Source organism: Rhinopithecus bieti, unplaced genomic scaffold (assembly GCF_001698545.2).
Source record: "Rhinopithecus bieti isolate Rb0 unplaced genomic scaffold, ASM169854v2 scaffold_13710, whole genome shotgun sequence".
NCBI classification, from domain to species: domain Eukaryota; kingdom Metazoa; phylum Chordata; class Mammalia; order Primates; family Cercopithecidae; genus Rhinopithecus; species Rhinopithecus bieti.
Window position 1 is genome coordinate 866,678 of NW_016807962.1, and position 13,883 is coordinate 880,560.

A 13,883-nucleotide genomic window follows, 5' to 3' on the forward strand; every position below is an offset into this window, starting at 1 on the left:
CGCCACGTCGCCCCCGCCCCCTAAGCCGCTGTTGCCATGGCGACGTCGAGCCGAGCCGCGCCGACCGCGGCCGAGGCTGCCCGAGCCCCCCGGGCGTCGGGGCGAGGGGGAGTACCGGGACGAGGGGGCGGGGCTGCGGAGGGGCGGAGACCCCTGGGGAACGCCAGGGCCGGCCGCCCCACTCACTTCCCCGCCGCCTCCAAGCTTGTCCTCCCTGAGCGAGGTCACACCCCCCACCACCCACCAGGAGGAATCCACGCCCCCTACCCCGTCGGGGATTGACAAAGCACCTTCCTCCGCTGCGAGGTCGCTGCTCTCAGCCCCCGGTGGTACCGATGAGAGCGGGCGCGTGGTCGGCTGAGGCGCCGGCTGGCCTGCGCCTGGCAGTGCCCTGGCCACCTAGACCCGGATCCCAGGCGACTTTCCCTCCCACAGCGGCAGTCGCTTGATGTCAGGGTGGGGCCCCTGCCTGGAACCGTTGTAGGTACCCCAGCAAGGACAACCATCTTGGGGAAGAGATACTTAGCGCCCAGCTCAGGGAGGGGCCCGATGAGCTGAAGGGTTTGCTGAGTATCCCCATTAAAAGCTTCAAGATTTGGGGAACCTTATTCAGGCCATTTATCCACCTACCAGGTTGCACTGACTGAGAATAGAGCTTAATCCCCCACCTCCCCCATCCCAAGAGCTCCTGGTCTGATGGAAGAGACAGAGGAGACAGGCGTTCAATACACACAGGTCGAACCAATCTTCCCTTTACAGGTGACAGGATAGATGTGGGGGCCCCAGGGGACACAGCCTGGGTCCTGCCAGGCTTGGAACCTACAGGAAGCTTGAGGGAGAGGAAAACTGGAGGAGGTGGAGCCCTCTAAGGAGGGGGGGGTTCTGGGGGCTCACCCACCTCAGTCTCAACTCCAGGTTGCAAGTGGGATATTAATTTAATTTGAGGTTAATGTACATAATCCAAATACCACATTCCATCCATCCCAAAATAAAGTGTCAGTTTGGCAGCCCTCTCTGTGTCCAAGAGGAGCAGTGGATGTTTGCCACAGGCCCTGGGCTGCATCTGTCCATCTTCAACATGAGAAGGTCAAACATGTGCTGTACAAGTCATCTCACATCACCCTCACGGACAGAAAATGACAGAAAAACATTCTCTGCAAATGAAGAGGCTTGCTCAGACAGGTAAAATGACTCACCTAAGGACACCCGGCTTCTGGGCCTGGCTAATTCGAGAGCTTTCAAGATTTCCCTTTTCCTATCTTTCTCCCTCTGCCTTTTCCTTCTTCCTCAGCCTTTCATATCCACAGGAGAACTATCCCTGTGGCCACCTGTTGGGATTCTGCACGTCCTTAGAGGCCCAGCTGAAATACTACCTCACCAGAAGGCCATCCCAGGCAATGGAGTCCAAATGCCCCTCACCTCTGAAGCCTGGAATTATCCATCAGGATATTCTAATCAGCTGCCACAAATATCTCTTAGGTATTAGGGGCTGCAGGAGGGACTCTTCTCCAGAGGCATGACCCATAGACAAGGCAAGGCTTAATGCAGAGGGACCGCAAATGGTGGCAGGTCAGGGGAGCACTAGGCTCTCTGGGACACACGGCATGGAGGCAGAGGCCTGCACCTCTGCGTGAGCTCTGAGCTCTCCCAACCTCCACCTCTTGCCAGGTATAGGGGAGGGGGCTGCACCTGGCTAATTCGGATGGGTTCTCTTCTCCCAGGGGTTGTGGTCAAGCAAGTTATACCAATGGGCTTGTACTTTTTCTTGGTTTTTATTTTCTACACTGATGAAAATTTCACAGTTTTTGCAATCTTGAGGTACGAAGAACAAAGAAGCATGTTTCACAATTTATGTAGCTCATTCTGGAGCAATATTGATGGCTTTATCCTATTTCTGAGTTAAAAAAAAAAGTTTTCTCCCCTCTAGGAGGTTTGATGCACATGTGCTACTTCCTCTTCCCCACTCCACCCCCTGTGACTCTACTTAATGTTCCTCTGACAAGCAGCCTCCTCCTTAAAGCCTACTCAGAATGGTACCTCCCCCACCCAAACTGACAATGACCTTGGGGACTCCTAATACCCTGTCATATTCACTCTTTCACCTTAATGAGAGCCGTTCTGTGCTAGACACAGTAGCAAAGATAGCCATGAACATTATGGAGTGAGCAGTGTATGGATATTCAAGAGGTCAGGGAGCTCAGATCATGAGAAAAGAGATTCTTCCAGGGAACAGAGAGTGTTCCCATTGACCCACCCACACATCATATCACACATCCACCTAGAGACCTGTGTCCCCCAGATAACTCAGCTCAGGACCCTGCATATGACAGGCTTAACAAATACTCATCATCTTGGAAAGCCACTACCAAAAGGGGACTCAGATGCAAAGGCTGCATTACAGGGTGACTGGGGACCAGAGTAGGGAAGGGACTTCCCCAAGGTCACAAAGCAAGGTTAATCAAGGACCACGGACTCCAGTCCTCTGCTCTGCCCAGCCAGACAGCTTGTTGCTCTCCTTCATGGGGGTGGAGGGCCAAGGGCGTCCTCTCAGTCATCGCCAGATGAAGGGAGGCAAACCTTTTCTGCTGTCCCTTCAGAGGCAACTCCTGGGACTTGATTTCTGGAGGCAGCTACAGCCTCAAACTTGGGAAGAGGGGCTGACTGGTCTTCAGATCAGAAACTCTTATTCTAGACCCAAGACAACGTTTAATTGAGGGGCAGTTGGCAAATCATTCAGTCAAACAGGGTTATTGATACCCACTTTCCGGGACCGCAGTGGAGCCCGCTGACAGCCCAGTGGCTAAGAACCAAGTCAAACCCAGCTCCACACACCCCTCACTGCAAAAGAAGACAGTTAAGGCCCCTTGCCTCTCTGTGAAATGGATGGGGGGGCTGCAGTGAGGATTAAACTGGCAGATGAAAGCTGATAAAGCTGCCAGGCACGGTGGCTCACGCCTGTAATCCCAGCAATTTGGGAGGCAGAGGCAGGTGGATCACCTGAGGTCAGGAGTTCAAGACCAGCCTGGCCAAAATGGCAAAACCCCGTCTCTACTAAAAATACAAAAATTTGCCAGGTGTGGTGGCACAAGCGTGTAATCCCAGCTACTCGGGAGGCTGAGGCAGGAGAATCACGTGAACCCAGGAGGTGGAGGTTGCAGTGAGCCAAGATTGCATCACTGCACTTCAGTCTGGGTGACAAAACAAGATTCCATCTTGGGAAAAAAAAAAAAAAAAGCTGATAAAGCTGTAGGCTCAGAGTGTAGCAGACAGTAAGTGCTCAACAAAAGCTACGTGAAATTCCCATATACATGTACAGGACTGTTAAAACACTCCGTTTGTAGTGACATGTATTGGGCCTAGCTCATCTGCAAGGATTACAGGTGGTCCCCATGATCACTCCGTTGCCCACTGACAGACTCTGACCCCCTAGCCACACTCCCTAAGGCCTGGCTGTATCCCACTTCTGCAGATGGCCCTGGACCACAGGAGCCCACCCTTGTTGACCATTCTCACTGGACAGCTCTAGCCTTCTCACATCGCTTGGCCTCAAATCTTCATTCAGACAAGCTGTGGGCCGATTACTGGCCCTCTTTGAGCCTCAGTGTCCCTATGTGTAAAATAAACTGATGATGATACCTACTTTATGGGACCCTGGGAAGGATGAAATGAAGTACGATGTCGCCAGAAAGGCAGTAACTATTAAGCAACTACACACAGTAGTAGGTTTATTGCAACCAATACTGATGTTGGCTGAGTACCACCACCTCTTTTTGCCCCAGTGGGTAAATGACCACCAAGGGTGGGAGACTGTCTGGGCTTTCCAGACAGGAGCCTGCGGGCTGTCCGGCAGCGGGGGATGGAGACATGAATGAACATGCTTGCAAAATGATTCTGGAGCCACAGAATGTCATCCAAGTTTGGTAGTTTTGAACTCTTTTAAACAAGAACTTTTTTTTTTTTCCTAAAGCAACCTCACAGAGACTCCCGACATCCAAAGTGCACAGGTGGGCAGGGCTGCTCAGGTGGAGGCCTCAGCTTTCATTCACTAGAGCAAGGACTGATGTCTAAAGCTCAGCGAGCAGCTTACACAGTCCGCGGGGACCCGAGGCTCCCTCCCCAGATGGGGCACTCTGCCTCTATTAAGGCAGCCCATGTCCCCGTCTACTTGTCAGGCAGCTGTGCCATGGCGCTGAGGTCAACTAAGGCCCCAGGGCTTTTGCACAAGGCTGCTGCCTGGTGCCACCTCCCCAGCTCATTCCCTGATGGCTGGGCGTGGATAGCTATGTAGCCCTCACCCCTCTCTGTGGATGGCCCACTGCCCATCTGGACATCCTTCCTATGCCAGCTGATCCTTTAGGCCCTAGGCTTCCATCATATCACTGACCAAAGCACAGGGCAGTTTGAGTGGGGGTCAGAGGCCTGGGGGTCTCTGGCTGGAAGGACCCAAGTTCTTAAGATGCTCTCCTACCCCAGTTCCTGCCACTTCACCACCATCCTGACATCTGGCCCACAACCCTGTTCCTTCTCCAGAAGGTCCTGAATGACTTTTTCAAAGGCCTTTCAGAATTCAAGATACGTGATTTCTTCATTTACTCATTTCAATGAATTCCACGTGATGATGATGATATATTACCAGCAATCAAGCTTCTGTTCTGATGAGTCACCCCCACCATAGGAGAGGATGCCTAGGAGCGCCCAATGCCTCTTATCAGGAATCCCTGGGAGGATAAGGGCTTCAGAATTCAGGATGTTTTGGATTTCTGGGTGGGGAAATGGAAGCTCAGAGAAGTTAAGTCACCTGCTGAAAGTGACAGAGCTGGGACTATAACCAAGAGAGTTCTGGCCCCTGGGATGGGCAGCGTGGGGACTCCTCCATATAGGGAAACAGAATGGACAGCTCTGATCATCCTCCCCACGCTCAGCCCCAGGCACTGTACTAGGCCTCAGGGACCAAAGCCAAGGTGGGAGGGAAGAAAGGGAGACCCGCTCACACCCTGAGTGCAGAGCTGTCACACAGGGGCTCCCAGTGAATACCTGGAGGTTCCCCACACCCACGGAGGAGAACCTTGCTCAGTGCTGTCCTTGTCTGTGCCTCACTCCCAGCCAAGGAGGCAGTCCCTAGGGAACCAGGGATCTGCATTTCAGCGCCGTCACCTAGACACCCGGGAGCCCCTTGTCACCAATGGTATCAAAGAAACTGCTTCTCACCTGAATACCAAGCACTAACTGAGCAACATGCCTAGCACAAAGTAGGTGCTCAATCAAGGGCAGCTTCCTTCCCCCAAGCCCAACATCTATTTGTCCTTGCATTCTTCCTCCAGGCCTGTCTTCATCACTCTCTCCCCTTTCAACAGATAGACCTGGGCTGCTGCAGATGGGCAGGCGGGCCTGGCAGAACTTTGTCGCCCGTTGAGCCCTCAGCTGCCCACTGGGGAACCCCAAGACAGTACTCAGGATGGAGGCAGAACCCTGTGGGCCCTCCCTCCGCCCAGGCCTGGCTCCTCCCATGGCTGTTTCTAAGGCCCATCCCCAAAGAGAGAGCCTTGGAGAAGAGAGACTATTTTGACAGGCATGTCTCTCAGTATCTTTCTGGGGCTTTGCCCAAATGCCAAAAGCACATCTAAATAAACAGGAAGGGGAGAAGATCCCATCCAGATCCTGCCACCTCTCTCAGCTCCAGGAGGGGAGAAACACTGAGCGCACGGGCTGGCGGGCTGACCTGACACTGCAGCAGGCTGGTGGGGGCACTAGAAAAGGGCTGGGGGTAGTGGGGGTCCTGCTTCCAGAGTCACAGGGTGAGAGCCAGGAGGGCCCACAGAGGGCAGCCAGGCTGGTGATACTGAGGAGAAATCTGAGGCCCAGATGGCAGTGGGACCTGCCCAGCATCACCAGTCGGGGCCATTAGAACCTGGGTCCCCTGCTCCTTGTCCAGTGCTCTTTGCATCTTCAGCATCCATGCTTCAAGAACTTCACAGGCTGCCCTCACTTCCTCTTTCTGGACCACAGTCTTCCCATCTGCAATACGAGGGGCTGGACTGGGTGATCACCAAGCTCCTTTCCAGCGCTGATATTTGATGATCCTATAAAGTCAGAGCAGCTGCCTGGCCCGCCCCAGGCTTGGCACCAACGGCATCAGGGAATTCTCTGGCTTTGCCTGAATCCTTCGGATGTGCCATTCCTCCTGCCCTCCCCTTCCCTGTTCCCGGGTCTCTACCCTCAGGAGGCTGCCCAGCTTCTCTGGCCTCCTCCCCTCAAGGGTATGCACCATCAAAGAGGGTCCCAGCTGGAGAATGACTCACTAATGGTGGAATGTCAGACACTGTGACAGGCAAAAGAGGGGAAGCATCTTAAACTGGGATTAAGTTAGCGCCTTCCTGGTGGCCACCTACTCACAGGCCACCCTATGCCCACAGAATCCTCCACAATCTCATACCAGTGAGATCGCCACATATGCCGCCTGGAGAAGGTAGCCAGACTACTTAAGTCATACAAAGAAAACCAATTCATAGGCCCTGAGAGCCTTCGGGGAAGCCCCAGGAAGGGGCTGGACCCTGACACTCCAGGGTCACTGTTGAGTTAAAATATTGCCTGGAAAAACACACTTAAACATGTCACTTAGAGAAATATACAGGGACAGAAACATACACAAGTGCTAGGACAGGCATGCATACAAATACACACAGGCAAGGCATCCCCCAAAGAAATGCATGTGTAAGCATACAAGTACCCCGGTACCACCACACATACAGACACACACAAACACATACACATTGATCAGCACACACACGAATACACACATACACAGCCATGAAACATACAAGCCAAAATACAAATACACTGAAACAAGCCCATAAATATACACATGTACTCAGCTATCATCAGGCACCTGCAGAATTGTGCAGACACACAAACTAAACACACTGGCCCACATGTGCTCAAATTCACAACCAGGAAAGGAAGGGCAAGTGGCCCAGGAAGCTCCAGAGTTGGGAGCCCAGATCTCAGGACCAAGGCAAGAAAACAGCTCTTAACAGCTTCCAAGATAACCCCCTCTGCTTTTCTCGCAGGGCTTCACTTTCTGGCAGTCTTTGAGGACAACAACTTGTTTGCTCCTCTCACACTCAGAAAGCTTGTCTTTACAGCTCCCTGAACATGTGGCTTTTAGAGTTCTGTTCCCTGGCAAGAGTTGAAGGTCCCTGCCCTAAACATTTCTCCTTCTGCCCGTTAGCACAGCTAAAATTCCACCGTTTGACACACCTCTTTAGGTCCTAAGGGTAATTCAATCTCTAGGAATCCCCAGGTAAAATGTAAATAATTTTCATACTTCCCCTGGAAGAGGGTGAGAGCAGGGGATTCCACCACTTAATGGCTATGGGGCCTTGGGCTCATGACTTAACCTTCTATGCCTGTGTCCTCTTCTGTAAAATGAGGACAAAGTGGTTGTGGAGATGCAATGAGATCATGCATGGAAGAAACTTAGCCCATTTCCCTGCATACAATAAACACGAACTGCTGGAATTGCTGTCATGATCACTTTCATTTATCACTTCCTTTGACCACCAGAGACCAGCCCAGCCATTAGCCAGAAGGGCCTGGGCTGTTCCTCCTGCCTGGGAAGGAAGACCCTCCACACCATTAAGGTACCTCCTCAGTCTTTCCCTTAGAGGCATCCCCCGATGTCCCCACCCTAGGCCAGGTCTCCCTGTAGACTTACCACAGTTGTAATTATGAGTGTGTTTGTTTAGTGCATCCCCACCCATACTGGACTGTAAAGCCTCCAGAGCAGGGGCCATGGCAACCTGGGTCTCCAGTGCTGGATACCTGGCAGCTATCCTCTCAATATTTCCTGAATGAATTCACAAATATTTAATGATATAAAAGGAAAGAGAGAAAGTGCTCTGCGGGGCTTTTTGAAAGGATTTCACGTGGAAGCAATCTGGGCAGACTTGCTAGAGGAGGCAGCTTTTGACAGCATTTTAGAAACACTGAAGGTGGGACAGCAGGTGGGACAGCAGGTGGGCTTGCGGAGATTAGCTGGGACAGGATAGCCGCATACAGGCATTCCAGGCAGACTCACAGCATAAGCAGAGGTGTAGAGGTAGGACAGTGGGGAGTCTGGCTGCCCAGGGAGGCCCCTAGAGTTATCACAGGTCCCTCTAGCCTCCCAGTTACACACCACCACCTGAGCCTGGGCTTATAATCCCCTCCCCAGTGCAGAGGACACCCAAGTAAAGGGGAACCCTAAGGAACACTGAGAATCTAACGGAGGAAAAAGAGGAGAGCCCAGATTTGAAGAGGGTGAAGGTGAAGTTGGGAAGGGAGCTGAGGATGTCAGCAGGGCCCTCCTGGTATCTGCCAGTGCCCAGCATTGGGCAGGCATCAGCGAACTGAAACCAGTTACCCATTCCGAAGATCTCAGCTTGGGATGTGACAACCCAGAGCGGCCAGGGAGTGACTCATTGTCCCATAAATCCTCCAGCTGGCACTTGCCTTAGCATAATAAGCCTGTCCCAGAGGTCTGGATGGCTACAAACACCTCATCACCTCTTTAAGCTCTCAGTCAGCCCTGGCCGTGGGATGGGGTGGGGAGTTGGACACCCAGGGCCACGTGGCTGCAAGGAAGCCGATTCCACCAGGCGGTTACACCCCTGCAGCAGGGTCTATACTTTCTCCGCCTGCCCCCATGCCCTATCACTGAGGTCCCAGCCAGTCCTCCCGGGGCCACTTGCTGACTTTAGTGCTCATTCCCCAGCAAAACTCCCCTATCCTGTGCTCTGTGCACTGCATGAGTGGCAAGAAAACCACGTTTGGAGTCTACAACTCTGGGGTCAAAACCCAGCTCTGCTATTAATACTAATGAAGGCTCTTCCAACATGCTGCTGAGAATTAGTCAGATGTATTTAGTAAGCCCTGACTAAGCTTCAGGCACTGTATTAGAGCTTCCCATGACTTCTCTTGTTTAATTCTCACAACCCAGTGTGCAGATGGGAGAACAGAAGTTCAGAAAGGGCAACTAATTTGCACAGCACCGCACAGCCAGGAAGTGGCAGAGCTGGGTTCAACACAGACAGGCTGCTCCAGAGCTAAAGCTCTCATGTAATCCCATTTTCGGACTGAGGCGCTGAGCCAGCACCTAAGCTGCTCTGTGACTCAGTTTCCCTGCTGTACAATGCAGGGATTAGTCTAGCTGATCTCTAAATTCTTTCCAGTTTGGGTGTGCCTCCCTGGTGACCCATTTGCAGGTGACAACACATGGGGGGAATCTTCTGGGGACAAAGGGGCACTAATTGTGGGACTTACAGACTTGTGCTGGGCCACAGGGAGCTTCAGTTGGGTAGGATCCCCCTGCACTTCCAGGCACCCAGCTGGCCCGGGTGGCCCCCAGGGCAGCAAGGCAGGAAAGAGGTGCTATCTTATTTCTCTCCCTGGACCAAGAATGGCCAAGGAAACAACAGGACCCCAGGGAGCTCCAGGCCTGAGGACCAGTAACCACTAGTGGGAGGGAGGGGCGGGGGAAACTCCATAAATCCACCCGAGTAAGCAGTGCTCTTAAAAGCCCTTTTCACTACAGAATACAAAATGCACCGTTTTGGGAGAGGATTTTATAGGCTATTTCTCCTCCTGGGTGATTTACCATCTGCGGGCCAAGGTTCACCTGGGAGTCCTGGCCTCAGAAGGCCCTTGGGTATGGGGTAGAGTATGGGGTGGAGTCAAGGTCAGTTTCTTTTTTTCTTTAAAGGTCATTTACTTTTTTTTTTTTTTTTTTTTTAGACGGAGTTTCACTCTGCAACCCAGGCTGGAGTGCACTGGTGTGATCTCGGCTCGCTGCAACCTCCAGCCTCCCGGGTTCAAGCTATTCTCCTGCCTCAGCCTCCATAGTAGCTGGGGTTATAGGCATGCGCCACCACGCCTGGCTAATTTTTTGTGTTTTTAATAGAGATATGGTTTCACCATGTTGACCATGCTGGTCTAGAACTCCTGACTTCAGGTGATCCACCCGCCTCAACCTCCCAAAGTGCTGGGATTACAGGCGTGAGCCTGGCACTTTTCAAGGCAAGGGCTGGTGTCCTTGCTGGCCTCTGGTGGCCTGGGTCACTTGTCTTGACCTGTCTTCCCATGGCAGGGGGCCACTCTGACCTCAGACACACAGTGTGGGGGCTGGCAGAAGTGGAGAGATCACTGCCTACCTTCTTCCCTGCTCGCCCTGCAATTACTCCATTTAATTCATTTACTCCCTGTCTCTCTCTGTCTCTTGCACCTTCATTCCACAAGCCCCTCATGAATCTGCCACAAGTGAGTCCTTGCTCCAGTGCTGGGAGTTCAGACAAATCAGAAACAGTCCCTGTCCTTGAGAAAGTGACCACCGTCTGGTGGGAGAGACAGAAGTGATGGATCATGAAGTCACAGAGTCTGTGAGGGAGCGTGTACAGGTGGGGTGTTCTGCAGCCTGGACACAGCCCTCGATGGCGCTAGTGAGCTCTGGAGACAGAGAAATGGGGAGGAATTCTGGGTAGAAGGACCCGCCCACACAAAGGCATGAAAGCTGGGACAGCCTGGGGGACTTGAATGCCAGGCTGGGGAGCTGGATCCCCCACCCTGCTGGGAGCCATCTAAGGTGCTGGAGCAGGGGAGTAACAAGCTCAGCTCGTTTTAGACATTCTTTAAGCAATTCCACAGGAGAAGTTACTCATCTCGATGCAGAGCCTTGTGTTGGAAACAGATGTCACTGCTGCCACCTCCACAGAGGGCCTCCTGGCTTTGGAAACAATTCCCGCCCGACAACTCAGATATAATTATGTCTGCAATCCCACCAAAATGCCACTTGATCCTTTCATTTTCGTAGCATGCGGAGGTGGGGAAATGAAGGCATCTGAGCCTCACCCCTGACATGCAGCCCACCCCACCACCTCCCAGGAGAGGGGAGGACCTGCAGGGCCACAGAGCAGGATGGCAAGAGGAGAACAGTTCTCTCCTATCCCAGGGGTGTCTGACTCCTGGGGCCAGGCCTGCTCAAAGCAGGGGCAGGATAAGATAAGGCAGAGAGATGGGGAGGCCTGGGTCCAAATCTCAGCTCTGTCCCTGCAAGCTGTGTGGCCCAGGACAATGCACCTCCCCTCTCTGGGCTTCAACATCCTCAACTGTAAGATGGAGAGAAAAACAGCACTGGCTAGCAAAGACTGGGCTGCATGCTGTGGGCTGGGTGCTGTGAGAACTTCAAGATCCAGGCCCGTGAGCGAAGCCATCCTAGCTGGCTCTTCACTCCCCATCTGCCTTGATTTTGTCACCTTCTGAGAGTGAGATTTGTATTATCTGAGCCTCGGGTTGTAAGGATTAAATGAGATAATACTTAGAAAGTGCTCAGCACAGGGCCTGACCCAGAGTACTGTGCAGAACAGGATTCAAAATCCCCCATCGTAAAGATAGCAGAGGTGGTAGAGCTGGGATTCGAACCCAGGCCAGTGGGACTTGGAGTGCAAGCTCTGACCACTACCACGCCTCTCCCACAATGCCCGCCTTACCTCCTCTCAAAGCAGTGGTAGGTGGAACAGGTGCCTATAACCCATCAAAGGGTGGCAGTGACTGGTGTCTGTCGGTCCCAGCCAGGTGACCACAGTGCAGCAGCCCTGCCTGACAGATCACATACTGGTCCACCTCACCCTGTGCCCTGCCTCTTGGTGGACAGCTGTCTTGGCCCCAGACCTTGTTCCATCCAGTGTCCCTGACCAGGGTCCCCTTTCAGAACCCCTGGCTTTCTGGTCAACCCAGGCCCAGCTGGCACAGCCAGTCATGCCAGGCCCGGCCACTGACAGGTGCTCCCAGATCTAAGCTGCTCCCAGCCCCCAGCAGTGGGCTGTACAGCTTGTTTAGCACAGTGGGCTGCCTCCCTGTGGCCCCGGACACACAAATCCCTGGGAGTTCAACACTCACTGGGAGGAGCCACCCAGAAGTCCACTTGCTACCCTCTGCTGCCCCCAACTGGCGGGAAACCGCCCTACGCAGACACCTCCATCTCCATCTGAACTCACCACCTGACAACTTGGTCTCTGGTCCCCGAGGAACCCCTCCAGCCCCTCTCCACCTTCTACTGCCAGGGCTGAGCCCTAGAAGTTCAGTCAGGGGTGATGTTGCTTTGGGGCTGTGATAGAGGGGTATGGAAGGGGGAGGGGTCTGCCCAGTTACCTGGGGCTCAGGTGGAAGTGCACCCCACACACAAGCAAGGGGAACAGGTGTGAACAATGGGGAATGTTCCCTTGTGCCAGGCACTGAGCCCTCACAGCCACCCTGTGGGGAGGGGTTCCTGCCCGTTTACAGACAGGGAAAGAGAGTGGGGCAACTTGCCTGAGCCATCCCATACAAGGGAGCAGTGGCCAAGATTTTAATCCCGCTCCATCCCTGGGTTTGGGGGACTATCCCTGGGAGAGGCCAGCACTGTACCTCCAGGACCCTGAGTAGGTGTGAAGAGAGGAAGAAAGGCCCCCACAGAGCATTCTACCTGCCAGTTACTGAACCTGGCAGGAATTGGTGTGGTGGCCTTTACACCTTAATGGGAACCAGTTCATCTGATTCTGTGCTGCCCAACAGGTTTAAGTGCAGGGCTGGGGAAATGAAGTTTGCAGGGATGGCCTACGGATGCATTTGGAAGACCCCAGGGCAGGAAGAGAAGGGGGTACTGAGACTGGCTTGTTCCCTTCACTTCCATCCTTCCCACTCACACTGCCCAAGCCAAGCTGGCACTTGCCAGGATAAGGCAGGAGATTCCAGGGATCCTTGAAGTGGGCTCTTCCCTCTACTCCTGCACAAGGGCATTCTGAGCACAGATGTTTGGGAGTTGGAACAGGCTCCTGAGAACTTACTTAAGAAAAGCAATTTGCTTGTCCCCCCAACCCCATGCTGGATCCCCACCCAGTCTTGCTCTCTGCCCACTGAAGGAGCTCCAGACTCTCCTAGCCTGTTCAAGTATGCTGCACTCCATGTCTGCTCTGGCCTACTCTGGCCCACCTCACCTCCCTTGATGAGGACCTCATACTCCTGTTAATATGGCCTTAGATCCCATCTGCTCTGTTCACTGCCATGGATCTCTTGTCGCTTCCATTCCAGCCACTTCCTCACATTTCAGCCCTCAAACTGCTCTCATTTCCTGCTGTCATTTGCCCATGCTGTTTCCCATGTCCTGGCCTTTGCCTGGAATGTCCTTTCCCCTTCATCAGCCTGGAAATTATTTCACCAAGTCCCGGCTGACCCTTCTGTATTTCTGCAGGTAGCAACTACGTTTTCATCCTCTTTGTGTCCTCAGTGACCGGCATAGGCCCTGACACATAATTGGTAGTGATGACAAATGTATCGCAAGAAAGAATAAAGAAAGGCAAAAGGACAGAAGAAAGTAAGTTTGTTCACACCGCAGCAAGACTCACAGACCAGAGCTGGGCTCCCACCCCTGCCACCCACCAGCTGTAGACCTGCTGGGGCCAGGCCCTTCTCCTCCCTGAGCCTGGGTTCCTCAACTGTAAAATGGAGCTAATGAAACCACCTTCCTGTGTATTAATGGGGTGGGGAGACAGCCTCCCAACCCTACCAATACTGCAGCAGTCCCACCTCTGTCCCAGGCCTCAGTCTGGCCTGGTATTGGACTCAGGAGACTCCAAGACCCCCTGTCCCTAGACTCCTGCCCCAAAGACCATCCCTGCCCCACCCTGGCCACCCTGGACAACTCCTGAGGCCCACCTTCCAACACTCACTCTGCAGAAAAGGGGGACACCCCCCGCGGAAGGCAGACACAGACCAAAATGACAGTAATACCTTTTGGGTTTGAATAGCTTAATACCAATCAGGCTCCATGAAGGTCAGAGATGGAGGGGTGAGGGTGGAGGGGTGAGGGTGGAGGG

At 53.3% G+C, this 13,883-nt stretch overlaps 1 protein-coding gene across 1 annotated transcript in view; it reads right to left on the bottom strand.

Moving 5' to 3' along the window:
• DAB2IP (DAB2 interacting protein) overlaps window positions 1-13,883 on the bottom strand; it is a 137,279-nt gene that overhangs the window by 89,052 nt on the left and 34,344 nt on the right.